The sequence below is a fragment of the Stenella coeruleoalba genome (assembly GCF_951394435.1).
Source record: "Stenella coeruleoalba genome assembly, contig: scaffold_29, whole genome shotgun sequence".
Taxonomy (NCBI): Eukaryota; Metazoa; Chordata; class Mammalia; order Artiodactyla; family Delphinidae; genus Stenella; species Stenella coeruleoalba.
This window is the reverse complement of record NW_027645960.1, coordinates 2,456,509-2,472,144: the sequence shown is the minus strand read 5'-3', so window position 1 is coordinate 2,472,144 and position 15,636 is coordinate 2,456,509. Positions and strand designations below refer to the sequence as shown.

At 44.8% G+C, this 15,636-nt stretch overlaps 1 long non-coding RNA gene and 1 pseudogene across 17 annotated transcripts in view; one reads left to right on the top strand and one right to left on the bottom strand.

Annotated features, from left to right (window-relative positions):
* Nucleotides 1-15,636, top strand: part of LOC307181435 — a 2,786,049-nt gene that overhangs the window by 912,742 nt on the left and 1,857,671 nt on the right. The gene's annotated exons all lie outside the window — the stretch shown is intronic.
* LOC307181433 (protein-L-isoaspartate O-methyltransferase domain-containing protein 2-like) lies at nucleotides 13,986-15,626 on the bottom strand (annotated as a pseudogene). The gene has a single exon. The product of its transcript is annotated as a protein-L-isoaspartate O-methyltransferase domain-containing protein 2-like (transcript).

The window sequence follows — 15,636 nt, the reverse complement described above, 5'->3', positions numbered from 1 at the left end:
TTCCTCTTCCTGGTGGGAAATGAGAGTTAAATTTGCCCGTCCAGACACCTCCAGCTAGCCTCTCATTGGTTCTCGCTATTCCTGTTCATCTTCCGCAGAAATTGCAAACTGGGCCAAACAGGAGGTTAAAGGGACTGACTCTCCAAGTGGGGAGAGTGTTAGTAAAGCGTCTGGAATGTTGCACCCGAGTACCAGGGTACGAAAACTGGGACATATTTGAACACGTCTCCCGAACACATGGTTGATCATACTCTAGGTTCCACATGCATGTTTTGGCTGAAGGAAGAATACCTAAAACCTGGGTAGTTGAAACCCGTGGAATGGGTACCATGCAATATGATTTCAAAGGGTCTTCATTTGCTCACGAACCTCTCCAATCCTATCACTGCTGCGTTTATGCCCCTGTACACATGCTTGATTCTCTTTCGGAGACATAGCAATCCATAGGTTTTAAGATACTTACTAGTCAGGTACATTCTTAGGCGTTTAATATGGGGTGTTGAGTTCATTTCGTTGAGCAAGGAGTAGCTCTTGTCTATTCCATATTTGGCTTAAGGAACTTTATCTGTGCTCATTTCAATCTCTGGTTTTATGCAGCACCCCAACTCACCTTTACCCTTAAACAAGCATAAGTTGGTTTTCTAAATTTGAGACCCTGTTCTGTTCTGTAATTCAGTTCCTGTGTAGCCAAGTTTACATTCCGTGTATTACTGATATCTTATGATGTTTCTTTTTCTGTGTGACTTATTTCAGTTAGGATCATCATACCTGAATCCACTCATTGTGCTGCTAAGGGCCTGATGACACAGATTTCATTGCTGAGTGATATTGCTTTGTAAGTAAATACCACAACTTCTTTACCCATTTTTCACTTTCTGCGATGTTGAACTTGTACTGTAAACGAGGTTCTTGTAAACAGAGCCGTTCCAAACTTTGGGGTGGCTGTGTCTTTTTGATTTTAATTTCCCTAAGCTATAGGACCATAAGTGGAAGTGCCCTAGGTTCTGTTGCTTTGTTTTTTAGATGTTTCAGGAAACACCATACACTTCTCCCGAGTGGTTGTTGGCAATTTACATCCCGCCCATCAGCATAACAAGGCTCCCAGTTCTCCATGGCCTGTCCTGCCTTTCTGGATTTTACACTTTTTTCAGATGGCCCTTTTGACCGGGGGGAAGTGAGACTTCATTGTAGTGCAGATTTCCTTTGCAAGCTTGCTTGGTTGGCCAAAAAGGGCGTATGCGTTTTTTCCTGAATATATTCAGGAAAAAACGCATACGCCCTTTTTGGCCAAGTGCATCATTGTGGACGTTCTGCCTCTTTTCCTATGCTTTCAATGCAATTCCAGTCTACCTCCTGAAATCGGTTTCCTGCAATTCTGCCCCGCTTTCAAGTCCTCTTGGCAGCCTTACTTCAGTCTATTTTTGGACGATAGCTGTCATTTATAACTCTGCAGGTCTGTGAATTACAGTGCCCCTGAGCTCCTTTCTTCAACTCGCTTTCTTGTGACCTGGCCGCAACACCGCAGGATGGCTTCAGGCCCTAATCTGGTTCCGGCCCGGCATGCTGAGCCTTTGGTTAATTCCTCTTCCTGGTGGGAAATGAGAGTTAAATTTGCCCGTCCAGACACCTGCAGCTAGCCTCTCATTCATTCTCGCTATTCCTGTTCATCTTCCGCAGAAATTGCAAACTGGGCCAAACAGGAGGTTAAAGGGACTGACTCTCCAAGTCGGGAGAGTGTTAGTTAAGCGTCTGGAATGTTGCACCCGAATACCAGGGGAGGATAACTGAGACATATTTGAACACGTCTCCCGATCACTTGGTTGATCATACTCTAGGGTCCACATGCAGGTTTTAGCTGAAGGAAGAATACCTTAAACCTGGGTAGTTGAAACCCGTGGAATGGGTACCATGCAATATGACTTCAAAGGGTCTTCATTTGCTCACCGAACATCTCCAATTCTATCACTGCTGCGTTTATGCCCCTGTACACATGCTTGATTCTCTTTCGGAGACATAGCAATCCCTAGGTTTTAAGATACTTACTAGTCAGGTACATTCTTAGGCGTTTAATATGCGGTGTTGAGTCCATTTCTTTGAGCAAGGAGTAGCTCTTGTCTATTCCATATTTGGCTTAAGGAACTTTATCTGTGCTCATTTCAATCTCTGGTTTTATGCAGCACCCCAACTCACCTTTACCCTTAAGCAAGCATAAGTTGGTTTTCTAAATTTGAGACCCTGTTCTGTTCTGTAATTCAGTTCCTGTGTAGCCAAGTTTCCATTCCGTGTATTACTGATATCTTATGATGTTTCTTTTTCTGTGTGACTTATTTCAGTTAGAATCATCATACCTGAATCCACTCATTGTGCTACTAAGGGCCTGATGACACAGAGATCATTGCTGAGTGATATTGCTTTGTAAGTAAATACCACAACTTTTTTATCCATTTTTCACTTTCTGCGATGTTGAACTTGTACTGTAAAGGAGGTTCTTGTAAACAGAGCCGTTCCAAACTTTGGGGTGGCTGTGTCTTTTTGATTTTAAATTCCCTAAGCTATAGGACCATAAGTGGAAGTGCCCTAGGCTCTGTTGCTTTGTTTTTTAGATGTTTCAGGAAACACCATACACTTCTCCCGAGTGGTTGTTGGCAATTTACATCCCGCCCTTCAGCATAACAAGGCTCCCAGTTCTCCATGGCCTGTCCTGCCTTTCTGGATTTTACACTTTTTTCAGATGGCCCTTTTGACCGGGGGGAAGTGAGACTTCATTGTAGTGCAGATTTCCTTTGCAAGCTTGCTTGGTTGGCCAAAAAGGGCGTATGCGTTTTTTCCTGAATATATTCAGGAAAAAACGCATACGCCCTTTTTGGCCAAGTGCATCATTGTGGACGTTCTGCCTCTTTTCCTATGCTTTCAATGCAATTCCAGTCTACCTCCTGAAATCGGTTTCCTGCAATTCTGCCCCGCTTTCAAGTCCTCTTGGCAGCCTTACTTCAGTCTATTTTTGGACGATAGCTGTCATTTATAACTCTGCATGTTTGTGAATTACAGTGCCCCTGAGTTCCTTTCTTCACCTCGCTTTCTTTTGAGCTGGCCGCAACACCGCAGGATGGCTTCAGGCCCTAATCTGGTTCCAGCCCGGCACGCTGAGCCTTTGGTTATTTCCTCTTCCTGGTGGGAAATGAGAGTTAAATTTGCCCGTCCAGACACCTCCAGCTAGCCTCTCATTGGTTCTCGCTATGCCTGTTCATCTTCCACAGAAATTGCAAAGTGGGCCAAACAGGAGGTTAAAGGGACTGACTCTCCAAGTGGGGAGAGTGTTAGTAAAGCGTCTGGAATGTTGCACTCGAGTACCAGGGGAGGAAAACTGAGACATATTTGAACACGTCTCCCGTTCACATGGTTGATCATACTTGGGTTCCACATGCATGTTTTAGCTGAAGGAAGAGTACCTTAAACCTGGAGAGTTGAGACCCGTGTAATGGGTACCATGCAATATGACTTCAAAGGGTCTTCATTTGCTCACCGAACCTCTCCAATCCTATCACTGCTGCGTTTATGCCCCTGTACACACGCTTGATTGTCTTTCGGAGACATAGCAATCCATAGGTTTTAAGATACTTACTAGTCAGGTACATTCTTAGGCGTTTAATATGCGGTGTTGAGTCCATTTCGTTGAGCAAGGAGTAGCTCTTGTCTATTCTATATTTGGCTTAAGGAACTTTATCTGTGCTCATTTCAATCTCTGGTTTTATGCAGCACCCCAACTCACCTTTACCCTTAAGCAAGCATAAGTTGGTTTTCTAAATTTGAGACCCTGTTCTGTTCTGTAATTCAGTTCCTGTGTAGCCAAGTTTCCATTCCGTGTATTACTGATATCTTATGATGTTTCTTTTTCTGTGTGACTTATTTCAGTTAGAATCATCATACCTGAATCCACTCATTGTGCTGCTAAGGGCCTGATGACATAGATTTCATTGCTGAGTGATATTGCTTTGTAAGTAAATACCACAACTTCTTTATCCATTTTTCACTTTCTGCGATGTTGAACTTGTACTGTAAACGAGGTTCTTGTAAACAGAGGCGTCCCAAACTTTGGGGTGGCTGTGTCTTTTTGATTTTAATTTCCCTAAGCTATAGGACCATAAGTGGCAGTGCCCTAGGCTCTGTTGCTTTGTTTTTAGATGTTTCAGGAAACACCATACACTTCTCCTGAGTGTCTGTTGGTAATTTACATCCCACCCATCAGCATAACAAGGCTCCCAGTTCTCCATGGCCTGTCCTGCCTTTCTGGATTTTACACTTTTTTCAGATGGCCCTTTTGACCGGGGGGAAGTGAGACTTCATTGTAGTGCAGATTTCCTTTGCAAGCTTGCTTGGTTGGCCAAAAAGGGCGTATGCGTTTTTTCCTGAATATATTCAGGAAAAAACGCATACGCCCTTTTTGGCCAAGTGCATCATTGTGGACGTTCTGCCTCTTTTCCTATGCTTTCAATGCAATTCCAGTCTACCTCCTGAAATCGGTTTCCTGCAATTCTGCCCCGCTTTCAAGTCCTCTTGGCAGCCTTACTTCAGTCTATTTTTGGACGATAGCTGTCATTTATAACTCTGCAGGTTTGTGAATTACAGTGCCCCTGAGCTCCTTTCTTCAACTCGCTTTCTTGTGAGCTGGCCGAAACACCGCAGGATGGCTTCAGGCCCTAATCTGGTTCCGGCACGGCACGCTGAGCCTTTGGTTAATTCCTCTTCCTGGTGGGAAATGAGAGTTAAATTTGCCCGTCCAGACACCTGCAGCTAGCCTCTCATTCGTTCTCGCTATTCCTGTTCATCTTCCGCAGAAATTGCAAACTGGGCCAAACAGGAGGTTAAAGGGACTGACTCTCCAAGTCGGGAGAGTGTTAGTTAAGCGTCTGGAATGTTGCACCCGAATACCAGGGGAGGATAACTGAGACATATTTGAACACGTCTCCCGATCACTTGGTTGATCATACTCTAGGGTCCACATGCAGGTTTTAGCTGAAGGAAGAATACCTTAAACCTGGGTAGTTGAAACCCGTGGAATGGGTACCATGCAATATGACTTCAAAGGGTCTTCATTTGCTCACCGAACATCTCCAATTCTATCACTGCTGCGTTTATGCCCCTGTACACATGCTTGATTCTCTTTCGGAGACATAGCAATCCCTAGGTTTTAAGATACTTACTAGTCAGGTACATTCTTAGGCGTTTAATATGCGGTGTTGAGTCCATTTCTTTGAGCAAGGAGTAGCTCTTGTCTATTCCATATTTGGCTTAAGGAACTTTATCTGTGCTCATTTCAATCTCTGGTTTTATGCAGCACCCCAACTCACCTTTACCCTTAAGCAAGCATAAGTTGGTTTTCTAAATTTGAGACCCTGTTCTGTTCTGTAATTCAGTTCCTGTGTAGCCAAGTTTCCATTCCGTGTATTACTGATATCTTATGATGTTTCTTTTTCTGTGTGACTTATTTCAGTTAGAATCATCATACCTGAATCCACTCATTGTGCTACTAAGGGCCTGATGACACAGAGATCATTGCTGAGTGATATTGCTTTGTAAGTAAATACCACAACTTTTTTATCCATTTTTCACTTTCTGCGATGTTGAACTTGTACTGTAAAGGAGGTTCTTGTAAACAGAGCCGTTCCAAACTTTGGGGTGGCTGTGTCTTTTTGATTTTAAATTCCCTAAGCTATAGGACCATAAGTGGAAGTGCCCTAGGCTCTGTTGCTTTGTTTTTTAGATGTTTCAGGAAACACCATACACTTCTCCCGAGTGGTTGTTGGCAATTTACATCCCGCCCTTCAGCATAACAAGGCTCCCAGTTCTCCATGGCCTGTCCTGCCTTTCTGGATTTTACACTTTTTTCAGATGGCCCTTTTGACCGGGGGGAAGTGAGACTTCATTGTAGTGCAGATTTCCTTTGCAAGCTTGCTTGGTTGGCCAAAAAGGGCGTATGCGTTTTTTCCTGAATATATTCAGGAAAAAACGCATACGCCCTGTTTGGCCAAGTGCATCATTGTGGACGTTCTGCCTCTTTTCCTATGCTTTCAATGCAATTCCAGTCTACCTCCTGAAATCGGTTTCCTGCAATTCTGCCCCGCTTTCAAGTCCTCTTGGCAGCCTTACTTCAGTCTATTTTTGGACGATAGCTGTCATTTATAACTCTGCATGTTTGTGAATTACAGTGCCCCTGAGTTCCTTTCTTCACCTCGCTTTCTTTTGAGCTGGCCGCAACACCGCAGGATGGCTTCAGGCCCTAATCTGGTTCCAGCCCGGCACGCTGAGCCTTTGGTTATTTCCTCTTCCTGGTGGGAAATGAGAGTTAAATTTGCCCGTCCAGACACCTCCAGCTAGCCTCTCATTGGTTCTCGCTATGCCTGTTCATCTTCCACAGAAATTGCAAAGTGGGCCAAACAGGAGGTTAAAGGGACTGACTCTCCAAGTGGGGAGAGTGTTAGTAAAGCGTCTGGAATGTTGCACTCGAGTACCAGGGGAGGAAAACTGAGACATATTTGAACACGTCTCCCGTTCACATGGTTGATCATACTTGGGTTCCACATGCATGTTTTAGCTGAAGGAAGAGTACCTTAAACCTGGAGAGTTGAGACCCGTGTAATGGGTACCATGCAATATGACTTCAAAGGGTCTTCATTTGCTCACCGAACCTCTCCAATCCTATCACTGCTGCGTTTATGCCCCTGTACACACGCTTGATTGTCTTTCGGAGACATAGCAATCCATAGGTTTTAAGATACTTACTAGTCAGGTACATTCTTAGGCGTTTAATATGCGGTGTTGAGTCCATTTCGTTGAGCAAGGAGTAGCTCTTGTCTATTCTATATTTGGCTTAAGGAACTTTATCTGTGCTCATTTCAATCTCTGGTTTTATGCAGCACCCCAACTCACCTTTACCCTTAAGCAAGCATAAGTTGGTTTTCTAAATTTGAGACCCTGTTCTGTTCTGTAATTCAGTTCCTGTGTAGCCAAGTTTCCATTCCGTGTATTACTGATATCTTATGATGTTTCTTTTTCTGTGTGACTTATTTCAGTTAGAATCATCATACCTGAATCCACTCATTGTGCTGCTAAGGGCCTGATGACATAGATTTCATTGCTGAGTGATATTGCTTTGTAAGTAAATACCACAACTTCTTTATCCATTTTTCACTTTCTGCGATGTTGAACTTGTACTGTAAACGAGGTTCTTGTAAACAGAGGCGTCCCAAACTTTGGGGTGGCTGTGTCTTTTTGATTTTAATTTCCCTAAGCTATAGGACCATAAGTGGCAGTGCCCTAGGCTCTGTTGCTTTGTTTTTAGATGTTTCAGGAAACACCATACACTTCTCCTGAGTGTCTGTTGGTAATTTACATCCCACCCATCAGCATAACAAGGCTCCCAGTTCTCCATGGCCTGTCCTGCCTTTCTGGATTTTACACTTTTTTCAGATGGCCCTTTTGACCGGGGGGAAGTGAGACTTCATTGTAGTGCAGATTTCCTTTGCAAGCTTGCTTGGTTGGCCAAAAAGGGCGTATGCGTTTTTTCCTGAATATATTCAGGAAAAAACGCATACGCCCTTTTTGGCCAAGTGCATCATTGTGGACGTTCTGCCTCTTTTCCTATGCTTTCAATGCAATTCCAGTCTACCTCCTGAAATCGGTTTCCTGCAATTCTGCCCCGCTTTCAAGTCCTCTTGGCAGCCTTACTTCAGTCTATTTTTGGACGATAGCTGTCATTTATAACTCTGCAGGTTTGTGAATTACAGTGCCCCTGAGCTCCTTTCTTCAACTCGCTTTCTTGTGAGCTGGCCGAAACACCGCAGGATGGCTTCAGGCCCTAATCTGGTTCCGGCACGGCACGCTGAGCCTTTGGTTAATTCCTCTTCCTGGTGGGAAATGAGAGTTAAATTTGCCCGTCCAGACACCTGCAGCTAGCCTCTCATTCGTTCTCGCTATTCCTGTTCATCTTCCGCAGAAATTGCAAACTGGGCCAAACAGGAGGTTAAAGGGACTGACTCTCCAAGTCGGGAGAGTGTTAGTTAAGCGTCTGGAATGTTGCACCCGAATACCAGGGGAGGATAACTGAGACATATTTGAACACGTCTCCCGATCACTTGGTTGATCATACTCTAGGGTCCACATGCAGGTTTTAGCTGAAGGAAGAATACCTTAAACCTGGGTAGTTGAAACCCGTGGAATGGGTACCATGCAATATGACTTCAAAGGGTCTTCATTTGCTCACCGAACATCTCCAATTCTATCACTGCTGCGTTTATGCCCCTGTACACATGCTTGATTCTCTTTCGGAGACATAGCAATCCCTAGGTTTTAAGATACTTACTAGTCAGGTACATTCTTAGGCGTTTAATATGCGGTGTTGAGTCCATTTCTTTGAGCAAGGAGTAGCTCTTGTCTATTCCATATTTGGCTTAAGGAACTTTATCTGTGCTCATTTCAATCTCTGGTTTTATGCAGCACCCCAACTCACCTTTACCCTTAAGCAAGCATAAGTTGGTTTTCTAAATTTGAGACCCTGTTCTGTTCTGTAATTCAGTTCCTGTGTAGCCAAGTTTCCATTCCGTGTATTACTGATATCTTATGATGTTTCTTTTTCTGTGTGACTTATTTCAGTTAGAATCATCATACCTGAATCCACTCATTGTGCTACTAAGGGCCTGATGACACAGAGATCATTGCTGAGTGATATTGCTTTGTAAGTAAATACCACAACTTTTTTATCCATTTTTCACTTTCTGCGATGTTGAACTTGTACTGTAAAGGAGGTTCTTGTAAACAGAGCCGTTCCAAACTTTGGGGTGGCTGTGTCTTTTTGATTTTAAATTCCCTAAGCTATAGGACCATAAGTGGAAGTGCCCTAGGCTCTGTTGCTTTGTTTTTTAGATGTTTCAGGAAACACCATACACTTCTCCCGAGTGGTTGTTGGCAATTTACATCCCGCCCTTCAGCATAACAAGGCTCCCAGTTCTCCATGGCCTGTCCTGCCTTTCTGGATTTTACACTTTTTTCAGATGGCCCTTTTGACCGGGGGGAAGTGAGACTTCATTGTAGTGCAGATTTCCTTTGCAAGCTTGCTTGGTTGGCCAAAAAGGGCGTATGCGTTTTTTCCTGAATATATTCAGGAAAAAACGCATACGCCCTGTTTGGCCAAGTGCATCATTGTGGACGTTCTGCCTCTTTTCCTATGCTTTCAATGCAATTCCAGTCTACCTCCTGAAATCGGTTTCCTGCAATTCTGCCCCGCTTTCAAGTCCTCTTGGCAGCCTTACTTCAGTCTATTTTTGGACGATAGCTGTCATTTATAACTCTGCATGTTTGTGAATTACAGTGCCCCTGAGTTCCTTTCTTCACCTCGCTTTCTTTTGAGCTGGCCGCAACACCGCAGGATGGCTTCAGGCCCTAATCTGGTTCCAGCCCGGCACGCTGAGCCTTTGGTTATTTCCTCTTCCTGGTGGGAAATGAGAGTTAAATTTGCCCGTCCAGACACCTCCAGCTAGCCTCTCATTGGTTCTCGCTATGCCTGTTCATCTTCCACAGAAATTGCAAAGTGGGCCAAACAGGAGGTTAAAGGGACTGACTCTCCAAGTGGGGAGAGTGTTAGTAAAGCGTCTGGAATGTTGCACTCGAGTACCAGGGGAGGAAAACTGAGACATATTTGAACACGTCTCCCGTTCACATGGTTGATCATACTTGGGTTCCACATGCATGTTTTAGCTGAAGGAAGAGTACCTTAAACCTGGAGAGTTGAGACCCGTGTAATGGGTACCATGCAATATGACTTCAAAGGGTCTTCATTTGCTCACCGAACCTCTCCAATCCTATCACTGCTGCGTTTATGCCCCTGTACACACGCTTGATTGTCTTTCGGAGACATAGCAATCCATAGGTTTTAAGATACTTACTAGTCAGGTACATTCTTAGGCGTTTAATATGCGGTGTTGAGTCCATTTCGTTGAGCAAGGAGTAGCTCTTGTCTATTCTATATTTGGCTTAAGGAACTTTATCTGTGCTCATTTCAATCTCTGGTTTTATGCAGCACCCCAACTCACCTTTACCCTTAAGCAAGCATAAGTTGGTTTTCTAAATTTGAGACCCTGTTCTGTTCTGTAATTCAGTTCCTGTGTAGCCAAGTTTCCATTCCGTGTATTACTGATATCTTATGATGTTTCTTTTTCTGTGTGACTTATTTCAGTTAGAATCATCATACCTGAATCCACTCATTGTGCTGCTAAGGGCCTGATGACATAGATTTCATTGCTGAGTGATATTGCTTTGTAAGTAAATACCACAACTTCTTTATCCATTTTTCACTTTCTGCGATGTTGAACTTGTACTGTAAACGAGGTTCTTGTAAACAGAGGCGTCCCAAACTTTGTGGTGGCTGTGTCTTTTTGATTTTAATTTCCCTAAGCTATAGGACCATAAGTGGCAGTGCCCTAGGCTCTGTTGCTTTGTTTTTAGATGTTTCAGGAAACACCATACACTTCTCCTGAGTGTCTGTTGGTAATTTACATCCCACCCATCAGCATAACAAGGCTCCCAGTTCTCCATGGCCTGTCCTGCCTTTCTGGATTTTACACTTTTTTCAGATGGCCCTTTTGACCGGGGGGAAGTGAGACTTCATTGTAGTGCAGATTTCCTTTGCAAGCTTGCTTGGTTGGCCAAAAAGGGCGTATGCGTTTTTTCCTGAATATATTCAGGAAAAAACGCATACGCCCTTTTTGGCCAAGTGCATCATTGTGGACGTTCTGCCTCTTTTCCTATGCTTTCAATGCAATTCCAGTCTACCTCCTGAAATCGGTTTCCTGCAATTCTGCCCCGCTTTCAAGTCCTCTTGGCAGCCTTACTTCAGTCTATTTTTGGACGATAGCTGTCATTTATAACTCTGCAGGTTTGTGAATTACAGTGCCCCTGAGCTCCTTTCTTCAACTCGCTTTCTTGTGAGCTGGCCGAAACACCGCAGGATGGCTTCAGGCCCTAATCTGGTTCCGGCACGGCACGCTGAGCCTTTGGTTAATTCCTCTTCCTGGTGGGAAATGAGAGTTAAATTTGCCCGTCCAGACACCTCCAGCTAGTCTCTCATTGGTTCTCGCTATTCCTGTTCATCTTCCGCAGAAATTGCAAACTGGGCCAAACAGGAGGTTAAAGGGACTGACTCTCTAAGTCGGGAGAGTGTTAGTAAAGCGTCTGGAATGTTGCACCCGAGTACCAGGGTACGAAAACTGAGACATATTTGAACACGTCTCCCGATCACATGGTTGATCATACTCTAGGTTCCACATGCATGTTTTAGCTGAAGGAAGAATACCTTAAACCTGGGTAGTTGAAACCCGTGGAATGGGTACCATGCAATATGACTTCAAAGGGTCTTCATTTGCTCACCGAACCTCTCCAATCCTATCACTGCTGCGTTTATGCCCCTGTACACATGCTTGATTCTCTTTCGGAGACATAGCAATCCATAGGTTTTAAGATACTTACTAGTCAGGTACATTCTTAGGCGTTTAATATGCGGTGTTGAGTCCATTTCGTTGAGCAAGGAGTAGCTCTTGTCTATTCCATATTTGGCTTAAGGAACTTTATCTGTGCTCATTTCAATCTGGTTTTATGCAGCACCCCAACTCACCTTTACCCTTAAGCAAGCATAAGTTGGTTTTCTAAATTTGAGACCCTGTTCTGTTCTGTAATTCAGTTCCTGTGTAGCCAAGTTTACATTCCGTGTATTACTGATATCTTTTTTTTTTTTTTTGCCGTAACTACCTTTATTGGTATCGCTTGTGTATCAGTTCATCAAAACCTTTGTTTCATATTTCTCGCCTTAATCCCCTGAAAGTTCCAGATGGGCAAAAATACTTTTAAATACGCAGCTGGCTTCTTTCTTATGTGCTTAATATTATACATTTGTTGCTTGTTTTGCACATGTCTATGGCTGCACTACTTGCAAGACGAAAGTCACATATAAAAATACAGACTAATCGAAACACAAAAGTCAGCCATTGTCTAGAATGTGGTTTACAATACAGAGCTTGCAGACAACACAGACTATATATATAAGTCATCTGTCTGAAAACAGAAAGTAGTGTCTCATACTGACTCCGGAGAAAGGTGCTGACACACAGGGAAACTCACTGATGATTCTCCTTTATATTTATTAGATAGATCAATACCAAATTATTTCACATATATTATATTCAATATCTATATATATATATCTTGTAACCAAATTCTGGTTTAAAAGTCACAAACCAACATGTAAATACAAAATGTTAGGAAAGGTTTAACATACATAGGGGAAAACATGTCTTATGCCTCGCAAAGACTTTCTACGATCTAGCATAAAGGCAAATGTGGTTGAAAAAAAAGGAAATCCATATACAATTACAGAAAAACATTTAGTCAAGCCACCTAATATAAAATATTTCAGATATCATGTCCAAAAACGTCCACGTGTTGCAGAGGTCTCTACAAATCAATTAGAATGACGTCAACAAGATCTGCAAACCGAAGTCTTAGCAAGTAAACGTGACTCATGCTTTTCTCTCTGAGACAATGAGGCTTGACGTTCAGTTAAAGGCAGGTAAACACGACTATGAAGAAACCCTTCTTTACAACAGCTTAACGGTACCCATTTAGGGCAATACACCCGCTTTCCCAGCTATGTGTGCATGCAGTGTTCTGTGATAAAATGACTCAGTTACTTTAAAAAAGCATAAATGGCAAAACAAAATAATCAGAACTCCGCGAAGCTGGTAAAACCACAAAGACACTGAAATCCAGCAACTCCTGAGAGGCTGAGAGATCAAATGAATCATAAAATCTGGATGACTCTGATTTGGGGTTTAACTTTGGTTAAAACTGAAAAGTCTGAAAAGAACCAATGTTTTGGAAGAAGCAGTGTCACTTGTAAACATCCTGCCACCTAACTAAAAGGACGGCCTCTTCTTCTAGACCCACGACTTAATAAGACAGGAAGCTCTCAACACACAGCGCTGGAGAAGATGGATTCCACAAGTCAAACTTGAGTGAAACTGTTCTAATGCAATGTACCAAACACGCGTTTGTTCTTAGGAAAAATTACAAAACTAACAAATATTTTTCTCCAGAATTATAAAAGATAAAATCTATGAATCAGTACTGTTATGTGATTACAGAACAATAGCCAACTGAAAAAAAAAACAAAACACCAACCCACAGGCCATCTACACCGTCCCCAATCCATTTCCTGCAGCCAGTACTTCCCACCTGCTCTGAGGACTGAGCCTTAGACACCGTTGACTGTATTTAAAGTTGAGTCAACAGTACTCTCTGTCTCTGGGGCAAAAGTAATGCAGCTCATTACTTACACACAACACTTGTTTCATTCTTCAGGACTTTCTTTGACGGGATTACTCAATGTTGGTTACTTTAAAGGTAACAAAAGGTGTCAGAAAAAAATGCCTTGGAATTCTTTTGCAATTCCACAAAGACACCTGGCAATCTGATACGTTCATTCCTCTCCCCATCACAATTTTTGTTTTTTAAAATTACAATTGACAACTCACGTAAGATGTAATTAATTTACTTAAAATAAGAGAGGGCTTTTCAATCAAGTATCCACGTTCCAAATAACTAAAACATTTAGTTAAATCTTTTAAATTAATCTTTTAATAAATCTTTAATTACTCGGTGCCAGTAATTAAGAGGTTGATTCCGTAAAATTCAAACTTGCACATAGGCGTGTCCCACTCAGAAAAGATTTCATACACTTAGCAACTTGTGCTTTTTGTCTCACCTTTTATAAGAAACACAGATTAATTTCAACTTCAGTTTTCCTTTCTGATGCAGACACGTGTACCTTGTGTAAGAAACGGTCTCCAGGCCACCTCCACGTGTAGACCTCAGCATTTCCTGAGAGTGTGAAGTCAACCCCTCCTCCAGGAGACTCTCGCCCTTTTGAGACATTCCCCCTTGCACCTTATGTTTGTCAGACTATGTTTACAGAAATCAGATGACTGGATGAAAACTCTACAGGACAGTCAAGGACAGACGAGAAGACGAGATGCAGAGCGGGAGCCCCTTCCTCCTCCAGTGCACCTGCTGCGGGCAGCCCTCCAGGAAGGCTTGGCCTCCTCCCCTGGACCACAGACTTACTTTTCTCTGTAATAAAGCAGGTAGTACTTCAGGGGATCTGGCAGAGGGAGGCTCAGGACCTTCTCACGCAGGAAGTTCACCGGGGGCTCGGGCTTGGTGTCCGGCGGGGTTGTCACCTCTTCTTCTTGCCGCTCGTCTTCCAGGTCTCCGCAGCTGGTGTCATCAGAGGGGTTGGAGAGCCGACTGGCAAACACCTCTTTGTCCAAAAAGACAATCGTTTCCATTCGGCGGCGGCGAACTCTCCTCCGTTTAAACCTGGGAGTGTTCTTCAGTCCGTTCCCGTTTTTGTTCACAGCTTCCTGGTGGATGACCTTCTTAATGGTGCCCCGGATGGCAATGCGCGCCAGGTCCTGGAGGCTGCGAACCGCCAGGGGTGTGGACAAGTCGTGATTCTCCTGACTCCGACTGGCAGGGCTGGACGAGTGGAGCAAAAGACACAGCCAGAATCTTTTTGGTTTCCCAGGCGGAAGGACCCGTCCGAGTTATCTTAGTCAACTTCTCTTCCAGCGGCATGACCAGGACGCCCCCGACTTTGAGGAGGCTCTTCATGTACCCCTCGTGCTGCTTCTGCACGCCTGCCCCGCAGTACACCCGGTCATACTGAGAGCAGCCTGGAGAGATCTCCAGGCAATTGCTGGTGACGAAGGAGGGCTCGCAGAAGTCAAACTTGTCGAAGCTGTCACTCGTCCTGATGAAAAAGTCCAGCTTCTGCTTCGCATACTCTGTCACATCTGAATGGAGTTCCACCCCGTGGTTCACACCAAAAGGACCGAGGATGAGCCCCACCATGGAGCTGAGGTAGCCGGTGCCGCTGCCCAGGTTCAGGAAGGAAAGGCCAGGCTGCAGGTCCAGGGCCTCCATCACCTCCGAATAGATGCACGGAGCAGAGAGGTGGATGTTCCCGTGCTTCCACGCCAGGTCCTTGTACGCGTTCTCCTTAAACTCCTCGAGGTAATAGTCGGCGCGGTCAACAGCTCGGAAGGCCTGCTCCACCAGCTCGGAGCGGATGTACTGCGCCGCCTTCAGATGGTCTATCAGCTCGTCGTTGTCTTCACCAGCACTCACCGCGCCTCCCATCTTCGGGACCGCGCTTATAGAAAGCTGCCGCTGGAGAGACCTCGGGAACCCCCGGAACGCTGGAGGGCGGACCCACGGGGAGGGGGGAGGGGCGACGGGAGACGCCTGGGACACGGAAGGGTGTTTATGCTTGGGGGTGGGGAACGAGAGGACAGCGGAAGAGGACAGGAAGACGGGGAGAGGAGAATGCGGCCCTGGGGGAGGGTCCGGGAGCCCGGGACCACGGGAAGGGGAGGGGTGGAGAGGAGGGAGAGAGGGGGAGGGGGCCGAGGGGCCGCACCGCCCCCATACCCCGCTGCAGGCCGGGCCGAGGGCGGCGGCGGCGGCGGCGGCGGCTCAGTACCTCCTGGCTCGGCGGGCCCGCGGAATCGGCCGCTGGGCCGCACCTGCAGC